Genomic DNA, 5,462 nt, shown 5'->3' with positions numbered 1-5,462 from the left:
TTACAATCACTAACGATAGAAACACCTTAACGACCCTAAACAGGATATTGCTTTTGACACTAATACTGCGATACTATTTTTTGTTTGCTTTCTTCTAATTAAGGAGTTATACACGTTCAAAAACTGTCTACTTAGGTTCAATATATTGGGAATGGCATGTTCAATATTAATAATATTAGTATCATATAAAGGTCATAGAAAGACCTGGTGTTAATAACTAAAAAAGTACCTATAATTAAAATAATTAAATCCAAAGCTATATGAAAATTAATAGAATTGTATTTATTTAAAAAAGGTGGTTTTAAAAATATCTGATTTTAATATTAAATATCTTATATAGGCAATTTCGTGTCGAGTGACCCAAGTCAAAAAATAATTTATGTATGTATAAAACAGTAGTATTAATTTGAATATAATGATTCCAGCTAGCCTTTAAATACTTAAGTAAAATTTTAATGTATTTTTTTTTTTGTTACGATAATGAAATACAAATAAAATTTTAGCTCAAAGTGATCATACGTAATCTAGAAAGAGGACCTAAACGCGCAAATAGTTTAAAAAATATTGAAAGTTAAGATTTAACTCAAATAAATCTAAATAGGTTAAACATATTAGAACTTCGTTTAAAAATTATGGAAATGGAAGCCGTTTAGAGTTGTTAACTTATTCCTAAAATAGTATTTTAATGTAAAATATGACAACTTACTTTTTAATTTTATTTATATAATCCTTGAAGATAATTACTTTTTGGTATATATTTAATAAACTTCACCAATTAACAAAACCTTCTTAAATGTTTATTAACAGTTGACTTTTAACACAACACTATCATATTGTTTTTTATTACTTAAGATTCACAATATATTAATTACACTATTTTTCTATGAATATTATGAATATTATTCAATAACTCATTTAAGTTTTACAATGAATAATTAAAACTGAACATGACTGGACAAAACACAAAACATCACTGAACTTAGCAAAATTTCTGCATTATTTATTTTTATTTTTTTCGCGTTCTGGCTAAAAATGGAGTATTTATATTTTTTTGTTTTTGTACTCTTCTTACTATCATCCGGAAGTAACCTAAAAGTATACTTCCAGACGGCGAAAATTAGAAATCAATGTATTTTGTTTTTGTAAAATGTGCGCTCTCGTCTGACAATCGTCTAGAAGTGACTACCATCCACACTTCCAGATGAATAAAATACAACATTAATGTGAACACTCTTCAAACTGTCTTCCAGAAGTGACATAAACATACAAATCAAGAAGATACAAATTAGGAAACAATGTATTTTGTTATTGTAAAATGTGTGTTCTCACCCAACTCTCACACAGAAGTCACTAAAACATATACTTCCAGATAAAAAAATTCAACAGTCATGGTTTTTTGTTTAAGCAAAATGGATGCACTCTTCTAACTATCATCCGGAAGTAACTTAAAAGTATATTTCTAGAAGATGAAAATTCGAAATCAATGTATTTTGTTTTTGTAAAATGTGCGTTCTCGTCTGACAATCGTCCAGAAGTGTTTCTGACGTGGCGTCTGGGATGATGCGCAATGGTTTTGTCTTCTAAATGTTTGAAGGGAGAATTCTTGTCACCAGTCGGGAAGAACTGATGGCGAGCTGGGGAACGTCTAAGAGTAACGTGGAAGATACTTCTGGAAGACCCGCAGAAGAAACTTCTAGATGACTCTTGGAAGTAAGGTATTGCCAAAGAATCTTCTAGATGTAACTAGGAAGTCACTTCTTGAAGTGACTACTTGGTATCATCTAGAAGTGTTCATATCTTATCTTCTAGAAGATGAGTTTTCTCTTCTTCTATTTGTATACTCACCAAAATAAAATCTATAAAAATAAATCTAAATAAAATGAAATTTTATAGTTTTTATTGAAATAATTGATATTAAAATAGTAGAAAAAATAATTGATTTAACAACTAATTTAAAAAAAGTAATATATGTATATTGGACCGACTCACAAAAAATGGTGCCTCATAATATTCGCTGTTATGTAATATGATGTTACGCAAAATATTTTCGGTTAAGTGTTGTCCATTATAGTATGTGGTATCATTTGAAAGGTTTTTTGAAGCTAAGTCTATGTAGTGGTGTGTTGTGTCAGCTGTTTGTTTAAATAAACAAACAGACAACATAAAGACAAAAAGGGACAGAGCGGCCAGATTGCTAGCGGCGCTGGTATGCCCGCGTATTGCGCGGCTAAAGATCGCCGGATGGGGTGGTTCTTGCCGGCAATCTGGACCACAAACACACACTAACACAAAAATTCATACCAGCATTTGGGGTATTATTAGAAAAAGGGGCCAAAAGTAGTCCTACATCTCCCTACGGTCATACCTATACACAATACGGCCCTCCCTCTCGAGGATTCATCCTCGCCTTGACGTCCACTTCCTCGACGTCCCTGACCTTCCCTGCAAACATTTAGTCACCCTACTTACCGCCGATTATTAGAAATTTACCACATCATATTAATGATACAATTTTTAAAATTTCATTTGAACATTATAAAAACTTGTTTATTAACAAAAAAATTTAACAAAAGTAATGTTTTATTTATAAGTTTAAAGTTTTTAGCAAGTTTTAGTTTTAGAGCAAAATTTAGTTTTAAGTTTTTAATCAAATTTAAATTTTTAAATTTTAGCCAAATTTAACTTTAAGTTTTAACAATTAGTTTTTTTTTTTAGATATTAACCAAAATTTTAATTTTAAGTACAAAAAAAAATTAGTTTAAATTTTAACAAAATTTAGTTTTAACAAATTTAGTTGTAGTAAAATTAGTTTTACTTTTAAGCAAATTTTAGTTTTACGTTAAACAAAATTTATTTTTAAGTTTTTAGCTTTAAGTTTAATTTAAGTTTCAAGTTATTCTACGTCTTTTTTTTTTCTTTTATTTAAGTTTTCCCTTTTATTTTTAGGTCCCTCAACCTCGATTACTGGCTGGCTGCTGTGAGTGACAGGATTCTTGCGAGCTGATTGGTTGCAGGAATGGGTTTTCGGTCCGTCCGTATTTCAGTCCGTAAGAGTATTCACTGTAAGTAAAAAAAAAATATTTTGGAAAACCTTTTAAATAATTTTAAGGACCACTATTTAGCAAATATATGTATATATTTCTAGGCAACCTAAATTCAAACTTATCGCGTTTTTTCTTAATTAATATTTGGCCTGAGCTCAAACCTAATCGCGCACGTTTGGCTTAATCACAAACGGGATGACGACGAATAAAAAAAAACGACAGGTAAGCCTACTTCTATATATATATTTGTTTATATATCTTTTTCTATATTTTATTTTCTAGGAAATTATTTAAAAGTAGTATTTAGAAGTCCTGTTCGTTTGGTCGTCCGGGTGAATGGTAAGTACTACGGTCGAAAACCTGATACCTGAGCACCACAGGATTGCTGGTGCTGGTCTGCCAAAAGAGTCCCACGATGGATGGAGCTGGCGATGGCGTGGCTTATTTGCTGTTGGCTTAGTTTCAAATTTCTGTATTGTTTAGTTTCAAGTTTAATTTCCTTTAGTTTTAAGTTCAACTTTATTTAGTTTAAAATTGTAAACTTTAAAATTTTTAAGTATATTAAATAAAATAAAAATTATTTAATTTAAATTGAAATTGGGTGCGTTTCCTTTAAGTTGACAGCCACGGGCTCCACCTTCTTCTTGGGCAGGGAAAAATGAAAAAGACCGACATCTTACTTTTTTGGTAACGAGAAACCTCGGTTACCAATATGGTTCCCATCAATTTAACACCATTTCAGCCATTTGGCTAAACCGTATAGTTTTTTTACATTATAGTTTTGTTTCTGTATACATTTTCCAGCTGTCAGATAGTTTGCACAGCCGCGTTGCCAACTTCTCTTTTCGTCTTCTTCTTTTTAAATTTTGCCCTACTGCAGGGTGCACACGACAAACCGTACCATTCTGTAATCCATTTATGGATATAGAATGGGGTGGAAAAATTTGCGCCCTGAATTTTATGAACTTCCCTAATTTTAAAAATTTTCTGGAATTTTGGGCATTTTTTTTTATTCCTAACAAAAAATTTGCAATATGGCAACCCTTATTCCATTCACAAACAAAAGTGCGACTCTGTACCGCCGTTAAAACAGGTCGTCGGCGACGTACTCTGAACTTCACAGCTGTTTGAATGAAATGGAAGGGGAGGAGAGAAAATGCAAAAATACGCATTAATTAATATATTTCAATGGTGGTGGTAAGTATTTATTAATGAAATTTTTACTTTAGAATTTATTTTATTTATAAATTTTATTGCAAAATTTTAATTTGTAATGTTCTTTACCACGTTTTATTTAAGAATGCCGGAAATGCATTTTTTATCCTTAGCCTAGCTGTAGTTGCAATGTCCCCTGAAGTTGGCTGCAGTGCCATCTCTGATATCATTACAATCTCGGCCGACCTGGCAACACAATTGACCCCGATTGTCACTTATAATTATAGTATAATGTTTACAATAAGTTTAAATCTCCTCCTCTAAAAATTCATAATTTTGGTACTCGGAAGTGTTGCCTTCAGAGTCCGATGAAGTCTCATTTAATTCATGTATTGGTTCCAACCACTGTTTTAGTCTGCTAGCATCTACAATTCCTACATATGGCATCTGAGTAATTTGACAATTTTCTACATCTGAAATTTCATATCGATCATTACCCAGTTGTTTCCGAATAATATATGGTCCACGATACTTCGGTAAAAATTTCTTATTTACCCCGACAGTTGTGTCAACGTTTTTGAGTACTACATAGTCTCCTTCTTTAAAAATTTTCGCTTGTTTGTGATGTTTGTTAAAATAATTTAAGTTGTACGTTTGAGATTTACCGATAGTCTCGGAGGCCGTTTTCCTTATAGAATTTACATCTGTGCTCTCGTTGTTGTAAGTTACTTGAAGATATTCAGTTAGCTCATCTATAATCTCACCTCTCTGTTCAGTCCCGAATAACATCCTACTGGGTGATTGCTTCGTAGTGCAGTGAACAGTATTATTAATGGCAAATTCCACCCGAGATAATTTATTCACCCAATCAGAGTGTTCAATGGGTTCGGTCATCTTAGCTAACATCGCCCTTATATCGCGATTTACCCTCTCTACCTGACCATTTGACTGTGGGGATCCTACCGAAATCTTCACATGTGTAATATTATGTTCAGTAATAAACCGTTCAAATTCATTTGATGTAAAGCATGTTCCTCTATCACTTATTATTCGTCTTGGTCGGCTATAATATTCGAAGTATTTCTGTAGTGCACAACAGGCCTCTTTTGTCCCTGGCGAGTTAACTGCATACAATTTTACAAATGTTGTAAAAGCATCTATCACCACTAAAATATGTTTTCTTTTTGAATTTATTGATGGCAGCGGACCAAAGTGATCAATATGTAGTGTATCGAACGGGATAGGTGTTTTCTCGATATTGTA

This window comes from Lucilia sericata, unplaced genomic scaffold, assembly GCF_015586225.1.
Source record: "Lucilia sericata isolate MDLA Ls3-8-SP2 unplaced genomic scaffold, ASM1558622v1 Contig000483F_arrow, whole genome shotgun sequence".
In the NCBI taxonomy this organism is placed as follows: Eukaryota; Metazoa; Arthropoda; class Insecta; order Diptera; family Calliphoridae; genus Lucilia; species Lucilia sericata.
Note: the sequence above shows the minus strand (reverse complement) of the source record.